Here is a 21,161-nt window from a genome sequence, read left to right on the forward strand (position 1 = left end):
GGATGGGTTTATAAAGGATACACCTTGCCAGAAAATCTTGATTGCTTTTTAAAAATTAATCGATGAAGGAGATGCGTTAGATATAATATATCTGGATTTTGGTGCAACATTTGAAGTTGTCTCTCACAAAATCTTATCTGAAAAATTAATTCAAATCAGCTTAAGTAGAATCACTGCCATGTGTATTGAACCCTCAGCTAACAGATTGTACAAAGGGTAACAATAAAAGGCAACACATTGAGCTTAGGGGAGGTTCCTAGTAAGGAACATGTTAAGTCCAGGCTTATTTAACTGCTTCGTTAATGATCTGGAAGAGGGGAGTAAACATCCACTTAATGAAATTCACCAATGATACCAAATTGGTACCACTGAGGACTGAGAGAAATAATAGGAAGGGAACAGAGAGATTAGAAACATACCAAGGAAATAATTAAGAAGAATGCCAGCGTGGACAAATGCCAGGTAATATACTGGGGGAAAATAAACTCAGACACCAATGCTCTATGGGAGGGAGAAACCTGGAAAGTAGTAACACAAGGCTGAGAGTGAAGAGCAAATTTACCAAAACTCTGCTGTGGAATATGGCAGTAAAATAACCAAAGGCACCAAAGCAGTTCTGGACTACAAACATAGAGGTACTGCGAATGGTCGTACCCTTTATGCCAGAGGGGAAACGATATAGATACTGAGAAAATGACTCTGCACTACCTGAGGATTCTTCCACTGGTTGCTTAAACAGATTTCAAGGCTGCTTCGTGCTACCCAAGAGATGCAAATAGCTTTAGCAGACCCAAGAATTGGGCCCCAAGAATAAAGGAGAAATTACTTTGGATTGCCCCAAAGAGGAAAAGTACAAGTAATGTGATACTTTTGGGGGGGAAAATAGAAAAATTATGCTGAGTATCAGGGGGAAAAACCTCCCAAGGGTGAGCTCTATTGGGTTGGAGAATAGTCTGTCAAGGAAAGTAGTTCAAACCCCATCACTTACGATATTTAAATACTGACTGGAGATAACCCCAGAATAATGCACTATAGGAAACAACCCTGCATTGACAGAGGAAAGGGCTAGGTGTCCTAACAGGCTTCTTACACCTCTAACTTTTATGATACTAAGATATAAATTGCTAATATTACTGCAGTGTTTTAATCCCCACCCACTACATTACATAGACACATGTGATTTTTTTTTTAGAAGGTTTGGAACTGTTAGCATCTCAGTTATGGAAACCTTTGTGCTAAAATACTTTTGTGATGTATTGAGATAAACCACATAATTCAATAACTCTCAAAGTCTTACTTATCTTTTTCTGAAGGGGTGCCGTTGTTGAACTTCAGGGTACATTAAAATATATTGAAATATTGACACAACACCTATTAGAGGAAAACTGCCTTTATGCTATTCTTTGCTATGTACTATTTTATTTTTCGGTGAGTGTCCATCCTGAGTTCTGCACTCAGAACATGAAAAATGGCCAAAGTAGGTTTTGAGAAATTTGCTCTTGTAATTACAGTAAAAGGGCACCTGTCAGGAAAATACATCAGAGTAACCAAACATAGATAAAAACATAGCTTTGAATTGGGAGAGCCAATTCAATCACACTATAAGAAGGCACAACTCCCACTGAAAATTCTTATAGTAGAGTAGAATTTGGCACTGCACACAAATGCATTGCAAACAAACTGCAGCTGTAGACTTCATAAAAAGGTGAAAATGACTGTCAGAGTATACATCTGAACTACACAGTAGGCATAAATATTACTCTAACTAGTGTCCTGAAGTGAATTTAAGAAGGCAGGTGATCATTTATATCTAAAAGACTGGAAAAGGGTTAAATAAGGGATTATGAGGTGGAACTACTAAGATGGTAAGATGCACTTTCCAGGAGTAAATATAGAGCACATTTTACGAAGTAAATAAATAAAAATACACCCAAGCAATTTATATCCCATGCACTCAAACTCTTATTGGAATGGCTGGTCTCATATCCTCCTCAGAGAAGAGACTGTGAGTATAAGGTTTGGGTGAAAAAACAACCTCCCTACTAGCAAGATTCTTGCAAATTTTGAGGCACAACAATTTCACGAGACAGGTATTTAAATCTCTGCTGATCATTTTCACTTCCCATGCTTGCAATAATTCTACAGCACAGCTAATATTTGATTGATCAAAAGTAAGCCTGACATGAAACTGTCAGGAAAATGAGAGTGAGACAATATTTTTGGTTGGCTCTACACAGGGGCTGTTTGCCACAGTTTAAATGTCTGATTTACGGACCCTGGCCTATTCTTATGCATGCACAAAATTATTCATGCACGTACATACACCCACAGTTTACAGGTGCAAACATGTGTGCATAAGCTCGAAGTGTTGAGCTTTTAGGGTACGCAGGCAGATGTTTGCATTTGCGAAGTATGTGTGCATGTCGTGCACAAAATTGCATGTAAGAAGAGGCCAGGTGGAAAATTTGACTCTAAATCTCTGGTAAACAGTTCATTGCAGATCAAATTGGTCATAAGATACTAGAAGCTACATAATACTGGAGTTGTGACAGCACAGCTAGTTCTGTCCCTTTCATCTTTCTAGTAAATATTGTTAGTGAAACAATTTGGTTTCTTCTTTATTTTGCTAACTAGACACACACATTTTCTTGTCAATCACCAGAAGTGTTGAGGGAAATTTAAAGGCACTAGATATGGAATTAATTATCTTCCTGCTTACGCTAGTTTTATGCTGGTGTCATTTCACTGGGCCAAATGCAGCACCAAAGTCAATGGTGGTACATCAGGATTGAACTTGGTCCTATGATTTCAGTAGAGTTATTCCTATTTAAACCAGAGTAAGTGAGAGGAGATTCAGTTCTGATGTGGACAGTGGTGTCCAAAAGTCACCTCTCAGTGGTAGTGGAGAGATCACAGTTATTACTGATTCCAAGTGTAGAAGTACTACAGTATCTCAGTCACCATGGTGTGGTAAGTGTCACTTAAATATTGACTTTTTAATGGTGACCACTATAACCTTGTCAAAACAATAGCTAATACTATCCTCAAGTATTGAAAGGGTAAAATAAACACCAAGGTTGGGAAGACGTATTAATTAAAGGAAAATTTATGCTGAAGATCAGTAAAACATTTTGTGATGTTGAGTTCTAGTAAGTTGTGCCATAGTGTCCCAAAGAAAGAGAAAGAACACATTTACATTTTCAAAGGATTATACATAGACAAACTAATAAGGCTTCCTAACCCTCAGTGATCCAGGTGGGTAGGTAGATAAGGATGATCATCAGCCCCATTTCACAGAAAGAAAACAGAAGCACACAGAGAGATCGACTGACATTCCTATGTCACACAGCAAGTCAGTCCAAGGTTAGATCCTACAAATAATTAAGTAGCTTTTTACAGCTGAGGAATCTGAAAGAGAGGCCTAAACTCATCATTAATGTAGCTGCACTGATGTCACTGGAGCTACCCCAGGAAGGAATGTGAAAATGTGGCTAAAAGAGATTAAATGACATGCCTGGGAGGCAATGGGGTAGTCTGACAGATTAGCCATTGGCTACTAGCAAGTGCTTTAATAACCAATGTGACCTAATCTTTTCCCATCTGGGATGAGTTTGTAAGTGGGAAGGGGACATTTTTATAGGGCAAATGGTGAGTGTGCCTGGCTGGCTGCTTTGTGTCAGGGGGGAGAGTCTCTCTGAGAGCTAACAGATGCTCTTTGAACTACACATAGTTGTGTATGCTCTGTTCACTTAATGTTTTGGCAAAAAGCCAGCTTTACCTCTTACAGATGTGCTGGATCTTCCCATTTTATTCCACAAACAGTGGTAACCCTAATAAAACAGACTGCATCTTAATGGCACATTGGAAGGCAGTATCCCCATTCATAGTTAAAGAGAGACTTGAGATAACCTACACTGGCTAAAATGACACAACCAACTGCTGCAGGGTGACCAGGGTACCTCCTGCGTAGCACAACTTGGCAAACAGGCCTAATGCACTGGTAGTCCAGTAACAGTCAAATTAACACGCTGTCATGAATCATATACTGTCTCCTATTCTAATCAGCACATACTACATTCTCTGTTCTCCAAACGATATATTTAAAAACATATTTAGCATAATACAGTATTACATAGTTCTACCTGTGTCACCTGTCTCTTGTTCTGGTGTACATATAGGGCCCAAGTTGTTGGACCACTATACGCACAATTGTGTGGCAAAATTTAATATAGGCTTTGGCTCAAGCCCTAAATGTATTTGTTACTTGTGTGCTAGTAACTTACCTACACCGTAACTGTTTTTTCTACTAAAATAATCTGACAGTAAAACCAAACCAGTTGTTTCAGGAAGGTGTGTATTTGACAATTTAATCAATCTCTTACTCTTATATATATAGAGAGAGAGTAAACTATATATATATATATATATAGTATTTTTCATCCATAGACTTCTGAGTGTTTTACAAAGGAGGAAAGTATCATTATCCCAGTTTTACAAATGGGGAAACTGAGATTTTGAGTATTACATTAGTACACTTATAAGCAAAATACTAATCAATAGGGGGATACAACGTATACATAGTTTTCATGAATTACTTTAACGGCAACAAGAAATCTGTAAGATATCGAAGACTGACACTTTTTTTCATACATATCTTGTTTATGTTTTCCCAAGGAATATGGCAGGTGTCCTGGATATTTTCTTGAAGGGTGTGTGTGTGTGTGTGTGTGTGAGAGAGAGAGTGAGAGAGAGAGAAAGATAAATATCAGCATTTTGTCAAGTATCAAAGGGGTAGCCGTGTTAGTCTGAATCTGTAAAAAGCAACAGAGGGTCCTGTGGCACCTTTAAGACTAACAGAAGTATTGGGAGCATAAGCTTTCATGGGTAAGAACCTCACTTCCCCCCGCCCGAAACCTTCATTAATGAAAGCTCACAATGTGACCATGCAGTAGGTAGATGTTAGTACATCCATTGTACAGAGGGGTAATTGAATCACTGTGTTGCTTTAGACATGTCACAACAGCCTGTGTATGAGTGTTAGAGTTTTGGAATATAATCCAAGAATTGTGTCTTCTACTACTGTGCTCTAACAGACCCATTGCTATGGTATCACTCCAGTACAGTTACAGAGCCAATCTTTTCCCAAAGCAAGTTATCTGGGTAAAGAAAATCCCTGTCTGGTCAATGGGACACTCAAAACAGTTCATATTTCTTGAAGATTTATGGAGTGAGCTGCTAAAGGAGACTTCAGCTTCTGTAGCTGAATTCTGGCATTGGGGCCCAGAGATGGACAAAAGTTGTGTGGAGTTTTTTTAAGTTACTTCCAAACATTTACCCTAAATCTTGAATTACCGTTTATATTAGACGTTTCTTCTCTCTGTGTGAATTACCAAAACAGGTCCAGAAATTTGGCTGTCACTAAAAATGGACTATTTAAACCCAAGTAGTGAGAGTTCCTAGCATCTCCTTGCCAGCCACATTTTATACTTATAACATCTGAAAATACTGAGTGAACCCAATATCCATTCTGAATCTTTGAAGTGTTGTTCAAGCCTTTGAAATATTGAAACAATTTACTGACCATTTAACATCTTTTTGGATATTTTAAAGATCTGGGCATTCAAGTCTCTTTTACTTGTACCATTCTTTATTTCCCTGCTAGGCTCCAAACACTTGAAAATACATGGGCTGCAATGAGCAAATAAATGACATCCTAGCAGAACCTAAAAGCAGGAATAGGTTAGGTACACTAGGGAAGAACAAATTTCTTCATTGGATAAGTGAGGAGCCTTGTGCCATTTCATGTAAACTCCTAAAATGATTGTAGGCTATCAATCCACTTGCCTGAAATATTTTTTAGCCCAAGGAATGAATTTGGCAGGGAAGTTAAATGATTTATTTAGAAGCCTTAGGCTTATTTTTAAAAACAAATGAATGAAGAGAGTGTTTCTTGCTCTTTGAAACTTTCTTCTCTGTTTTCTCAGCTCCTGAACATAGTGAGTAACTGTTCACCAAGGCACCCCCCAAAATATTTCCCTTTTCTTGTATCTAGGTGCTGTTTGCAAGTAGCAATGCACCAAACAATTTGTTCTGGGCTATATTGCAAATCAGCATTTATAAATCAGAACTTCGAGTTAAAGTAAAAGTAGGATTTCATAAACTAGATCATTATTGTATAGCTTCAATGTTATAAATCAGTCAGTTGTATCCTAAGTGCAAAGTGAGGATTTGTAAATCAAAGCATTTTATTTTGGAATTTCTCAGCTTGATTTGTAAATCTGTTATAGAATTTGTAAATCCAGATTGTGGTATGTAAATCGATTTTGGGACCTATAAAGCAGTTAAATGTTTTAGCTAAATCTAATGTTTAAAATAATGATTTCTGAATCGAAATTTTCTGCTGAAGATTTACTGGCAAGTTTTATAAATCAGAGGCAAGACATATAACTCAAACTGTGAGAAGTGCAGATTTATAAATCCAACTTGTAAATCAATGGAAAAAACACCATGTTTTACACTAAATAATATTTTACAAATGGCACCTCATACATCATGCAATTGCCACAAATCTTTTACATGGAAGTCAGGATACACAATGTGAGACTGAATTGGAAAGAAAAATTATGAGAAAATTTGCTTAGTGGGTTAAATGCTCAGTACAAGCTTCTCAGATTGGGCTTGTGTTATCAGGGAAGAATGTTCAGTTGTGTCGACTTAGTCAATAGTGGACGTTTGTCCAGATCAATACACTGTGGCATGATTCACAATGTTGGCAATCTCAGTTGAGGGGAGGCCGCACACAGGAATAACAGTGTGTTGTAGATCATGATTGCAAAGTGTTGGCATAGCTGTGTAGAGAACCTTATGCAGCACCTCTCTGCAGGGCACCTGTTATAGCAGCCTGAGAGAGAGCCAGAATCACTGAAAAAACTAAATGTTGCCACTGGTGCATATACCTGAATGGGAGAAATTTGAAGCAAGAGCCAAAACATTGTTAAGGGGATTTGAGATACAATTCTCAGCTTTTTACTTCTAAAGGAACTTAATCACATATGCACAGCTGAACTTAGATCTAAGAGCTGATAATCACAATGTAAGGCTGGTTTCTGTGCATGAAGGCTCTCTAGACACTTCCATATCTTGGCAGTTGGAGATTCTAATATTGATTTGGCGGACCTGGGGTTATCATTTCTGTAGCCATGGAAAACTGTGTTTTTCCTTCACCTTTCCACTTTTGGAACCAAACATTTCTGCCCCTGCTGATTGCCAACTGGTCACACACCCCAGTGTGTTCCCTAGCCCCTCTACCTACCATCTCCAACACTGACATGAAGCAGAAAATCCTGGTCAGGGGAAGATTATGATTACACTGACCTTTCTGGTTCCCTTTCAGCAGCATGGGCATAGCTCCTGTTTGCAGTAATATGAATTCCATAGTGTGACTCAGTGGCATTCTAAGCAGCTGTCAGGCTTTTGCTTTTCATTTGGAGTCTGAGGCAAATGGTAGTAAGTTGGAAAGGTTTGCCTAGTGAGTATAGTATCCAAGGCACTTGTTTGTCAGACTCTGAAGGTATGCGTACTGCAATTAGACAGTATAGACGCCCATGGCCCAGCTGAACTGGGCTTATGGGACTCAGGCTGTGGGGCTGTTTAATGGTGTAGATGTTCGGGGTTGGGCGACAGCCTGAGCTCTGGGAGCCTCCTACCTCACAGGGTCCTAGATTGTGGGCTCCAGCCTGAATGTCTATACCTCAGTTCAACAGCTTCTTAGCCTGAGCCCTGCGAGCATGAGTCAGCTGGCACTAGCCAGCTGTGGATTTTTAATTGTAGTGTAGACAAACCCTGAGTCAGAAAAGAGCTTCTTGAATCAAAGAAAAATTGCACTGTGTGAGGTGGTGAAGTTCAGGCTTGTGTTCAACTTTTTATATGGGGTCTACATTCTGCTGTCCACTTCCAAGGGGAAATATCTTGATTCTCAAAATATTTTAAAACGTTCTAAATGCTGGACCACATGACGTTCAGGAATGTTAAGCTGGTGTTTGTGAATAAATGCTTAACATTTTAAAATGTAAAAAAAAATCTTAATAGACTATTGTAAATTTTTAAAGCAAAGAAATTAAAAGTTAAAGTTGCACTGAAATATGTTCTAATAGATTTTAGTTCTGCAACACAAGCAGCTCAGTATATTCCCAGAGAAAAAAAAAGTTCAAATGGAGTTGAAGTGGTGAATACTTATCAGTATTGTGAGGTAAAAATCATTACAAGGATCCTGTAATTATCCCCAAACCCAGGACATTCAGAGATCTGATTAAACGTGAAAGAAATCCAAACTTGTTCAAGTAGAGAAGTACACATTGAGGGCCTAAACAACCTTAGCTCTGTCCTGTAGAGACACCATGCAATCACTATCCAATGATGATTAATGCATTTCATAGTCCTTTAGATAAAACTGATATTTGAAGACACATTGGGTCTTTCACATTTTCCCTCCTCTTAGTATAGTGAAGTGGTTATGTGCGAGGGGGTCAGGGAGAGAGTGAGGATACAGGGGGAGGCAAGGATTGGTGTAATCCTGGCTGGAGAGGAGATGGCAGTGGTTGAGGAAGGGGGCTATGTAAGGGAGGCTGGCAATAAAAGTGAAGGTGAGACCTGAGTTAGGGAAGACCTGGCACTGAGTCCCAATGTGTCTGCACTTTAAAGGCTCCCACTGCACCCTTGCCAGAGCTTCATTAACAGTGCTGCCTCAGAATCCAGTGGAGCCAAGCACTATCTGTGTGAACCTGGCTGCTGCACTCTACGAGTTCTGTAGCATGCTTTGACATACTGCTATTTCACACCCCAGCCTTCAGTTCCACTAGAAATGGTTGCAATCCCTCACAGACATTCCTCTCAGCTCTCTAACCTACCATGGAAATCAGGGACAACATTGATAAAAAATAATCAGGGAAATATTTGAGGAGGAGTAACGAAGACGCAGACATTTAAGTGGCTGGGAATAAAGAAGCTCAAATATTAGACACGACTTCTTGACTTACAAAATGTGTGTTTCTAATAGGAGACAATGTTGCCATTCAAAGTCACGTCCCTTAAGTGACATTATAATATAGTTGAATGTCTGTGATGAAAGTGAAGCTCGATCTCATGCCATTGTTCCGAGTTGCCAGCAATACTAACTTTGTTATTATTTGGCCCAGCTTATAAAGGTTCTTTTCCCCCTCTTACTTTTCTGTGGGTCAGAGCCTGAAATAGGCATTGTTATGGGTCTGAACCTGGATCACCTCTTCAGCCCAGCTGAGCTCCATGCCTATCAAGTGCTGGTCAGATCTTGGAGCCATCCAGCCGCTTCAAAGCTATCAGGTCCTATACCCTCCCTACACTTGGACTTTGACTATTGCCTTATCACAGAGGAGCCTTTTCCCCTCTACTGTTGCTACCAGGCGTGCAGAAAACAACAATGGAAGCACTAGACAATGCAAAATACCTGCAGCTGCAGCCATTTTATCTACTGTATCATTTAGATTTGCTTCGAGCCAAGTTAGATGACACAGTGGTTAAAATACTGGTGGCTACCCAGTACCTCACCTATATTAGGAAAGAAAAGGCTAAACACAGCTGTCCTTAGCACATTTTGAACCTGTTGTGCACAATGGAAGCAGCTGCCCCGGTGCTGACAACTGACGTGGTAGTGTGGATGGGGCTCGAATGTTCGAAGCCGGTGTTCTTGACAAGTGCTGAAAACATTTGAGCTGTGTCTACACCGACACTTTAATTGCTATCGCTACGGGTGCAAGTGCACCCATTACTGGAAAATGGGTATAGAATATGCTAGGGTAGACAAGACTAATGATAGCTAGAGGTCCTATTGCAGAACAGAGGGTGGGGGAGGGAAACAAACAAACCAAAACACCACAGCAAGCTAAATTACAGGGACTTTGATCACCAGGTGAAACAGAAATGTTTTGTCTCATACCATCAGAAAATTTGCATGCTGTTCTATGCTTGTCTGACTTTAACTCACGCTAGCAGAGTCAATTATGCTTTTCATACACTGACCCACATATGAGTGATTCACATCAAAAACACATAGTACTATTTACTTTCTTTGTTCCTTTTTTGATGAGTTGGACCCTCCTGAAAATACATCAGAAAAAAGCAGGATCCTAGGGTAAAAAGAAATAGAGAGGTTAATAATAAATAGGTAAATGTTGTTATTTGTATAGTGTTTACTCTCAAAGGCCTCAGTCATATTCAGGGCCACATTATGTATGATTTAAAATAGAACAGGCTGCTATTAGCAATGCTAATTTGCATGTATATGGCATTATTCATTTTCCAAAGTGGGTAAGTAGTTTCAACCTACTTTTAAAGACAGGGAAATTGATACACAATGTTTAAGTGACTTGTCGAAATTATATGAGTTATTAGCAAAGTTGGGGAATAGAAACAATATCTCTCGACTGACAGTATCTTTTTCTAATCACTTAGACTTTGCTGCCTCACCAGTCAATAAACCCAAATCCAATTGCAAATGACATATTTTTGGATTAAAATATACTTTGGATTTACCCAATCTTTGTTATTTACGTGGTCTGATCAGTTATGTAGTGAAGCCAATGCAGCTATAATGACTAATGCCAGCTTGATGATCTGGCCCATTATCTAGCTCATCGTGATGTATAGCTAAACAAAGTATAAATTCATTATGGTTGACTAGACCTCCTATTTGTTGTTATTAAGGAAAAATTTCAGTGAAAGTGAAAGTCATTGAATGTGATAGAAAGGATAGAATATATTGCATACTATAAACAAATCTCTAAAACTGGTATCTCTCTAGTTCTAGAGCAAGTCAAACCAAATGGTCAAGGCAGTAGTCAAGAATGATCGTGATCTAAGTTCTTGCAAACAGTAGCTATAGTTCTTCCAGATTACTGGCTCAGATGTGCTGCATAAATCTACATGAGTCTTCCCATTTGTGATTTCACATCCCAATGTAACTAGCGGTACTAATACTTGAACTCATTTAAACTCTGAGCACAATAGCTAGCACTCCAGCTAATTGTACACTTATAATGTGCTTTCAACATGTCCACCTTTGCTAACAGCTTTGGTCTTTTTGCTGGCCTTTTCCCTTTTCCTTACTTGTAATTTTCACCTAAAAAGGAATATATCATTACACAATCAGTGAAGATGACTTTCCTTGTATTTGCCCTTTTCCATGCTGTAAGTAGGCAGACAGAATCTTTACTCTTTTCTGGCAGTAAGTGGATTTTCACACTGTCTATATCAAATACTTCATCAAAAAATACTCATCAACTTGAAGCTTTGTGTGCAAAAGTTTCTCAACAAGATTTTGCCTCCTTTATCACTGACCTATGCCTGACCAGAGACAGTATATTAGCAGCTGTTATTAACACACACATTCCAATTTCAAAAGGAAGAAAACAAGCAAAACAAAAAGTTGTTAAAACTTCCATTCATTTTGCAAGCCTGCCATGATTTTGTCCAAATTTCAGTAGAGATTTCTTCCATGTAAGGTCTGGCTTCTGAGCTTCACCCGGACTGAACTGAATGGAACAGAGACAGCCAACTTGATTGGCTATAACAATAACTGGCAACACTGATTGGCTCCTGGAGGCCTGCAGGACATTTCAGGGTGTCGTTGAACTGAGAGGCAAAGGGAGACGAAGTAGTTAACCTTTCCCTAAACCTTACTTATGGAGGAAAAAGGCAAAACTATCCCACCAGCTAATCTGGAGCTGGGATTTCCTGTTATGTGCCCTTTGACTCCTTCTGACAACCCTGGCAAGCATGTTGGCCACCCTACATTTAGATTTAAGCATAAATATGTTACTTGATTTATGATGCAGTGTATTGTCTTCATTTTTGTGTGTTTTGTTTGTGAGCCAGGAGTCAACCTGGATATGCAGACAATGTCATGGATACTCAAGCACAGGGGGCCAGTAATAGATTACAAGGGGAAAATAGCAAGACAAGACTAAAGGACATGCTCTTTTACTAGCAGGCTTAAAAAATTGCATTGTGAGATTAGCATAAGAATGACCTCAAAGGTGAGAGACCCCATAAACATCCAGTGAAAAGCTTCTATTAAAAGATATACAAATATATGATACCATTTTGGCTCAAAAGTCAACAGATGAAGACTTTTTAGTTGAAGTAGCTGTCTTGTGTTTGTTATGATTTTTGTATAAATGAGTTAGTGGTTCCTTGATTATTTACACAAGGTAAACTACTTAGGCATAAGGAAGAACAGGAGTACTTGTGGCACCTTAGAGACTAACAAATTTATTAGAGCATAAGCTTTCGTGGACTACAGCCCACTTCTTCGGATGCATAAGGAGAGAATCTTGCATCTCTGCCATCTCCTTGAGAAACATATATAGAGGCACAGGGCCCTGTTGTTTTCCTGCCATTTACACCTTGGTTATATCTTCTGATAGCATGTTTCTACATCAGAGAGCCATGTCAGGAGTATCTCATCCTCATCCTCTTATACTGTGACATTTCCCCATGACCGAACTAAAGTCAACAGGAGTTTTGCCTTTTTGAGGTGTGTGGGATAGGACCCATTGTTAATCTCATTCAGCCATTTTGCTGAGGCCTTTTTCAAAACTTCTCCCAGTATCAAGGCTCATTCAAGGGACATAAGAGTGTGTATGCATCCAACAAAAGAAGTGTTATTAAGAGATAGAGGCTGCCAACAAGGAAATTTCTTGAATTTACCTCATGAGAAATAGAAAAGATTTTCAAGAACAGGATGTTCTATATACCATAAAGCAGTACTAACGCTGAGTCCCACCTCTACTTCATTTTGCATCTGTAAATACAACTGAACAAAAAATTCTAAAATAAGTTTCAGGCCCAACACTTGTCCAAAATACCAACACCAATCTAATTAATCAGACACACATTACATTTACACTCTAAACTAAAGGAGCCTAGAAAGCCATTTTGCACAAGGTAAGTAGGTATCCTCCAACTAAGTTGGGTTACACAGTGGAAAAGGATCATTCATATAATTCAAGCAATGTTTTCTCCATGCCATCACACTTTCACACTGGTTAGGTGCATTGTTAGGGAAAGGAGGTAAAGGGAACCAATCCGGATCCATATTAATTGTAGGACCTGATTTCCAGAGTGACTTGCTACTGTGTGTGCACAGCCTTTTGCCTGCAAAGCTATTTGAGGACTTCTCAAACAATTGCTTTTGCAGTTGAAACATTCTAGCACCTGCACAGATGAGAGAATTTTCATGTACAAATCTCATTTATCCATCTGCATGGCCAGATTCTTAGCAGTTTATGTAGTTTTGCTGCTAATAAGGTCTTATTATGAGACTAGTTCTATGATAATATTTGTGGATCTGACCCATGTTTTTCTTTTCTTTTCTTTTCTTTTCTTTTGGTTAAACCACCCCATGGTATTTGTGTGATACGGATGCTAAAATACTCTTGTATATAAAATCTCATCGGAGATAAATATTGATGCAAAAATAGAGTAATACGGGAGAATCATAATACAGTATTTTTAAGAAGTATTATCGTCTTATGGAAAGAGAATCCCTTTGTCTAGAATTTTTTTTGACTTTTAATTATAATTTTAATATTTGTGAGACTGGAGATAAATGTGGGGTTAAATGGGTTAAATGTGGGGGTTAAATTTGGGGCTTTGTGGGGTTAAATGTGGGGTTAAAGCTTTGACTGACCAAGGTATAATGGTTCATCATGCTGCATCCAAGCCACTTGAATTCAAGTGCTTAAAGGACAATAATTAACTATCCCAGACTTGAATCTATCAAAGAGCTCACTTTGTAGTCTGCCAACAAAGTGAGTGGTTTGACATTAAGGGGGGGATGGAATTTGGAGAAAGTGCCATGGAATCTATTTTTAAAATGCACCTGACATTAAAAAAAAAAAAAGGCTATCCCAAAGGAAGTAATTTTAAATTAAACCAACAGAAGTCATAATCAAGTCAAGTGACACGATCTCTATCTGTTTAGAAAAAGAAGGGGATCTTGGGAGTTTAAAAAGGGATGCCTCTGCAGACAGAACTTCCGGATGCTCTGATCTTCAGTGACCCAGCTGTTGAGATCCCAAAGTGCATGGATTGTAAGTATCTGAAATTTCTGCTTATCTTTCTTTTTTTCCCCTTTTTTTCTAGTTAAGTTTCTTTTCAATACCTCTTAGTTAGTTCTCAGAAATAGGTTTTCTGCATTATTCACTTTGATATTTGCATGCTTCCTTTATTGTGTTTGGCTTTGGACATAGTGTAGCTAAATTGTGTGTCTCCTCATCTTTGTTCTCGAACTGCACTGGTTAAGGCAGTTCACCTGGGAACCTTTTGATGGTACATTTCTAAAACATATCCCTTAGGATGAATCTGTTTTCTCTTCATTAGCTGGGACAAACAGCAGTGTGTTTGGACTGAAGCCAAAGCACCGATACTGTTGCCTTATTCTAAGTCTTTGAGAAAGGGGAGTTGGCAACACTGAGTAAGCTTGGGCATCCATTAAATGTTTCTGGCTGTGACAAAAGGGCATATGTGAAATGCATGTAGAATTGGGCATATAGGAAAGACGTTTGTGACAATGACCTCTTCTCCTTCCTAGATCTCTTTATAATGAAAAGTAGGATTCTGAAGAGAAGCTTTAGCTTTTTCTCTCATTCCCTTTTCTTCTGTTGTTTTTCTGTCTTCCAACCTCTGTTTTCTCAAGATGTTTCTTGTCAGACTCACATGCCCAGATGATTGGTAATGATTTAAGAAATGCATAGAACTGTGTTTAGTCTTCTGGATATGGGATTCCTCTTTCTTATTCTGTTTTCTTTATCAGTTCAATTGTGCACTTCCTTCTAAAACTGTTGGATAAATTTGTGATTGATAATTAGGAACAGCAGATAATGCTGTATAAGACAATGCAAATGGGTGCTGATAAGAAGAAAGCCATTAAAAGAAAGATGAGACTTCTCCTTCTACATTGTCTATGTTGTTTGTCTCTGTCCCTCAAAATCCTGAACAACTTCAGGAGTTCTATACTTTTCTATCATCCCCCTGAATTGTTTCCCTTTCTAGGGGTGCTTTGTGGTTGGAAGAAATGATGTAAAATAAGAGCTCTTTCTGAAGTAGACCGTTTTAGTGGTGGGGGAACAGTCACTATTGATCTGATTTTTAGAGGATTCAAGCACCCTCAACACTCACTGCAATAAATTGGGCAAACTGGTGCTCAGCTTCTTTGAAAATCAGTAATTATGGAGGGATGTGAAGAGGGTATAGAGAAGCAATTTTATTCATGGGACTGAAAGGCTGCTGTTGTGGAGGAAGAAGAAGAAGAAGATGATTGAGGGCTGGATGTGGGTAGAGAAAAAGATGGAGGAGTCAAAGATGGGCCCCATGTTAAAGGTCTGGATGGTGGGGAGGATGGTATTATGCAAAACCTTAAGGAAGTCTGCTCAGAGGAAAAGCATGATAAGCATAAAAGACTGTCCTGTCATATCAGTTCATGTCTGTATCTCTTAAAATGTTATCCGTTGTTTACTGTTTTATGTACCTAGGATTAGAAATGTAAAATAAATTAGTGATGGGATTACCACTTAAAGTCCAAGGTTCAGTTCAGTATGGTTTAATGTTTGGATTCTTATCGGGCAGGTTACACCCCAAATTATTCTTATTACAGGTAACTGAGACCAGATAAATCAATTCAATCACTCTTTCAACCTTGGACTCAATTATGGTGTAACTGGACTTTGAAAATGGCAATAATTAGATAATTAAAATGTGCTTCAATTCCATTATAATATCCATAAAATTCCACCATCTAAAAACTGTGTTTTAACATATTTTACTAAATATAATTCATGTAATTGTGAATTTTATATCCTACCCAGTTATGCAATTAAATAGTATTTGACTATTTCGTACAATTAAAGATTACAAAAATCTTCCTACATATAGTATGATATATTGAACAACTTTTTATGATAAACAGTTGACATAGTTAAAGTTATATTCATTTAATTCAGTTTTAATTAGTTAAACAGTAGTTTAAAATGTGAGCTTTTGATTAACTGGCATTGCTCGTATGTTTGCTAGCTGTCTTTCCATAGTTCTTTCAAATTATGTATGTGCAATGCACTAATGTTCATGAAGGACATTAGTATTCTATTGGATGTGATGCCAAAAAATGTTACCTACAGTAATGTCAAATATATATTTCTATATATGTGGCTTTTGATAGGTGCAACTACAGCCTGAGATGAAAATCAAAGTTACGAATAAGTATCAATCCTGCAGAGAAATCCACCACCCTGGATCTCCATGAACCTGAGTCAAACAGCGTTTCTCCTCTTCCATAGCTATCTGGAATAGCACAGCAAAAGCCTGTGAGTAGGGTGCAGACAGTTTCATACAACAACTACTGGGGGGTGGGGAGGGCAGGGCTGTGGAGACAAGATAGAAAGGGGCTTGGCGGAAAGCTGACAGGAGAGAGATTGGAAGCATTTGTCAGTCACAGGGGTCCAAGTTAGGATATCTTCATTGACTATCCATGGGATTTAAAGAATTCAGGACAGAACAACTTAACTGAAAGGACTTTACACCTTAAACAAGGATCCAGAAGTAGCATTTCAAAAGGGAGTATTCCCAAGGGAAGTTGTAGCCGTGTGGCTTGAAAGCTTGTCTTTCTCACCAACAGAAATTGGCCCAATAACAGATATTGCCTCACCCACCTTGTCTCTCTATTTCCAAGGGATTTTAATAATTTATTGTTTGAGTCTGAATTATAAAACTGGGAAAAGGTGATATTAATTTGAATTTGTTATAATACTTGCTTTGCACAGTTAATGTCAGTATATATATAGCTGGGGAAAAGATTCCAGCTGGTTATAGGCTAGAAATTACCATATTAATGTTTTATTTGTGTGGCAATCTAGTTGTGTTAATTAATGTTTTGATGTAGTTACCAGCACTTAGTGGTCTCTGAATGTGCATGCTCTGCTGACTTATGAGAATTAGAATTCTCTAGGTGCAAATGGTACAGCATGGGCCCCATCATGAAATCTTTACTCAGGTCAGCCTCCCATTTATTCTAATGGGAACCTGTCCAGCTTAAGGACAATGGGATTGAAATTTAAGACAGCAGAGTGGAGTTCCTCCTGGCGAGAAGCAATGAGACAGCAGTACTCAGAGAGAGATGCCTTGGGGGAAAAATAGTTACAGAGAGATATTAAAACCTTGACAGGTGTTTCCAAAAAGTGTGATATTTTGTTGTCTGTAGCTACTTTACTGCAGCTTTCCTTCATATAAGCTTTATCTTACATTTCTGTCTCAGAATGTTCCCTCTATTCACAAAATGTTTCTTTAGGTACCTTATTTAATTCGGAAGGGAGCTGTTCATTGCTTGAACTGTGGAACTATGAGTGCTCCTCTTTCACAGGTCACAGTCATCTCAGTTTGCTCCACCCTCTTTCTTGAATTAAAGCAAATTCTTCCATCTTTCTGCTTGATTTTTTCTGCCAGATGAAAAAAACAATGACATGTAGAGACATAAAAAATATAATGTTTAACCTTAAAATTGGGTGTCATTTACTAGTTTTTCTTCATTTCCTTCTCACTTTCTCTCTTCCTCTCTGCCTTCATCGCTTTCTCTCCCTCCCCACCTTTTTATTTTTTTTCTCTCCTTCCTCTCTGTATCAGTTGGCAAAAGCTGATTTATTTTTAACGCACACGTTCCTCTGACTGCTCTAGTGTAGTTGGGCTGTGGCACTGAAAGAGTTAAACCTAACAGCACTGTGTAACTTAGATAAAATGTGTGAATTTTAATGTCTAATACAAAAAAAAGTCTAGCAGGGATGATTAGCAATAAAATTGCTCAAAAATGTTTAAATTGAAGGAAAACAATTGAAAATGGATTTAGAAATATAATGTTTAGCTTAGCAAGCTATAATGTTGTGTTATTTTAATCAGCATTGTAAAGTAATTTGAATTATGCAGGAAGAAACGTGTGTGTTTTAATATATAATTTTTTTCTCCTAGCATTGATCAAAAGTTATTTCATGTTAATATTTTAGTAGCATGCTATAGGTGCTAAAATTCCCTCTACTGGGGGGGGGGTCTTGTTTTTTGATAATTTTAGATCTATTTCCTACAGCCAACACACTGGAAAAAGTAGTAAAATGTATCTCAGGTACTGCTCCATGACCTTCACCTTGGAAATGTTGATGTTCCCATCAAATGGAATGCTCAAGGTGCTGGCCATAAGATATTTCTTTCACCTCTTGATCATTGGTTTGAATCCAGCCGCTCGCTGATACTTGTGACCAACTCTTATTACCATCTGGTGGCTGCTCTGTAGTCTGGGTAAAATAGGTGTTTCAAACCAACCAACAACCCACTATTAGAATGAACAGTCCCAGCGGAGAGGGAAAGAATTGAGTGGCTATGGAGACTCGTGATCCCAGCGGTGCTTCCACGTTAGGGTTGATGGGCTATTGTGGGGAACAATTGTCATGGCACTACCTGTAGTTTGACTTCCAGTTCTGTGACTAAATAGAGGAGTTTAGTTTCCATAGCTTTGTCTGCCACCTTTCCCAGCCATGAAATCGACTGATACCATTTTACAGCAGGAAACTGGTTTTTAAAAGTCAGGTTAAAAATAGTTCAAATTGACAAAAGTAAGGGAATTTGAGCGCTATTATTATACATATCTGGACTGTACTGACTCCCAAAGGCCTTCTAGCTCCATTGTTTTAGATGCTATATAGATGCACAAGAAAACATAGCCCTGCCCGAAACAGCTTACCCTTCAGTGCTGGCATTCTATTCTTACTATAGGTAACTGAAACTAGTGATGGGCAACCATACAAGGTTCAGATAAGCACTTCCCAGTTCACACATTTGTCTGGAGCTTATTCAGATTAGTCCATCCATTTTTTGGCCTCCCTCCCCCTTCTGCAATGCTTCCTCTCTTTCTCTACCTCTGTTGTGGGATGATCAACCTTCCCATCTGGTGACAGCAGGACTTTTGTGTGGGGGGCCTTCTTCTTCCTTACTTGCATCCAACCTCTCCCATCTCTTTTGGGCTGGTTTTGTAGGCCTTGGCACCATTGGTTGCATTCTTCTGGGTAGGTTACATGACCCTTGCTCTTCTTGCATGGAGAGTTCCATATATCTCCAACTTCCTGCCATCTTCTTGCCACAGCAGGGGAGAAAAGAGGGCTTTGAACATCCACATCTGTGGAGCCAATCTCCCCGGTCCTCTTAGGATATGTCTACATTGCAATAACACACCGGCGGTTGTTCCATGTCAGCTGACTTGGGCTCCCCGGGCTCAGACTACAGGGCTATAAAATTGCAGTGTAGACATTGGCCCTGGGACCCCAAGGGTCCCAGAGCCCAGTCTCCATCTCAAGCCTAGATGTTTACACGGCAGTTTTATAGCCCCACAGCCCAAGTCCTGCAAACCTAAGTCAGCTGATATGGGCCAGCCATCTCATGTTTTATTGCAGTGTAGACATACCCTTAAAGGAAAGGTTCTGCTTCCTCCACTTTCAGGACTCCTCTTGTGGAGAAGCAAAGAGTCTCTGCACTCTCCTATCTGATCATACTGGGGTGTGGTGATGGTACTATAGCCCTTCCACAGATTGGACAGAAGTGACAGCCTTTCCACAGCAGCAGAGAGAACACTGCTGCCCCTTCAAACTTTCTGCCTCTGGCATTTCGCCAGTGGAGATACTGCAAAGTTTAACTGTGTGGGCCCCAGACTGGCCATGTTTGGGAGCTACTTAACAGCACCGTAACCTTTGGGTTCTCAGACCGAGAAATCTGCAGTGTGTTCTGATGGAGAGGGTGCTGCATTTGCAATAAGGAAACCTGGGTTTCTTATTCTGGCTTTGTCACTAACCTGCTGTGTGATGAGGGGCAAGTCACTTCCCCTCTCTGTGTCACTTGTTACCGGCCAACTATTTGTCTGGTCGATTTAGATTCTAGAAGCAATTCAGAGCATGGATTCTCTTTGTGTGTTTGTACAGCACCAAGCACAGTGGTGCCCTGATCTCAGTTAGGGCCTCTGGTAAAACAATTAGTAATAATAAACAGCAGCAGCTCCAGTGAGCAACAGCCTGGAGGCTGGAAGTGACAGCAGAGAATTTCCTTTCTCCTCTCCATCAGCTCTCTCCTGACTCTGCTAAAAGTCAGATTCGGTTCAGTTGAAGGAAGTGTTCTCTGGTGTTTGTGGGCGGGAAGGGGGGAGATTTCTCCTTGTTAGCTGTTCAGTTCTCCTGTTGCTGAGTACACACAGCACTTTAAAATGTTTGCACCACCAAGGCACATGAGGAGAGGGGGGAGTGAATCAGACATGCAAAGGCACATGTTGTACTAAATAAAATACATACTAAATCTCTGAAATGTGCTGAATTCACTTTCTGTGAGACTTCAGTGCCAGTGCTGAACTGAGGGGAGGCGGGTGAACTTAAATTAACCCAGGAAAGGAGGGTGAATGCAGCTTGCAAGAAGCAGATGCTGCAACACCAAATAAGCATATTGCACAATAAATAGCAGTCATGGCTTTAATTAGGAATTCAATTGAAGTTGGAAACCGCTTGCCTACAGTAAAATTGTCCTATTTAACATTTCTATCAACATTTTTATCATTGGCATTGTTGCTTTTAATTTAACTTTCAATTTTAACTTTCAGTGTTACTGATAAAATCTTGGTCTTTACCCCATTTGTAGTTCTTTCTCATGAATCTATCTCTACTGTACCTTTGAGTCCCAGGCACTGAATGAATCAGAGAAAGATGCAGACCAAAATATACAGTCCACCCACCAACCCCCCTTAACACACCTGGTACTAAAAAAATAAAAAGTGTGTGTGTGTGTTTAGTGCCTGAACAAAATGCCTACATTAAAGTTCTGTTGAAATTAATGTGGTTATTCATAGTGTAAGGAGAAATGAAGAGCTTGACCCCTATCAGTGCAAAAGTGGAGTAAAATGCTACCATTGTGACATGGTAGCATTTTACACTCACTTTGCACTGAGGTAAGTGACTAAACAAAGTTTAGGGCACCAGCAAATTGGGTCTAAAGTCAAGATGGTGCTATCTTTATGTTCACAATATAAAATACATCTTTATATTCTTTCTCCCATCATT

General features: G+C 39.1%; 1 long non-coding RNA gene across 1 annotated transcript in view; it reads left to right on the forward strand.

Moving 5' to 3' along the window:
• LOC128849041 (uncharacterized) overlaps positions 1-21,161 on the forward strand; it is an 87,384-nt gene that overhangs the window by 17,587 nt on the left and 48,636 nt on the right. Inside the window, exons 2-3 of the long non-coding RNA XR_008447153.1 lie at positions 14,018-14,126; positions 16,250-16,394. This is a non-coding gene — a long non-coding RNA (uncharacterized LOC128849041). The remainder of the gene's footprint in view (positions 1-14,017; positions 14,127-16,249; positions 16,395-21,161) is intronic.

Source organism: Malaclemys terrapin, chromosome 14 (assembly GCF_027887155.1).
Source record: "Malaclemys terrapin pileata isolate rMalTer1 chromosome 14, rMalTer1.hap1, whole genome shotgun sequence".
In the NCBI taxonomy this organism is placed as follows: Eukaryota; Metazoa; Chordata; order Testudines; family Emydidae; genus Malaclemys; species Malaclemys terrapin.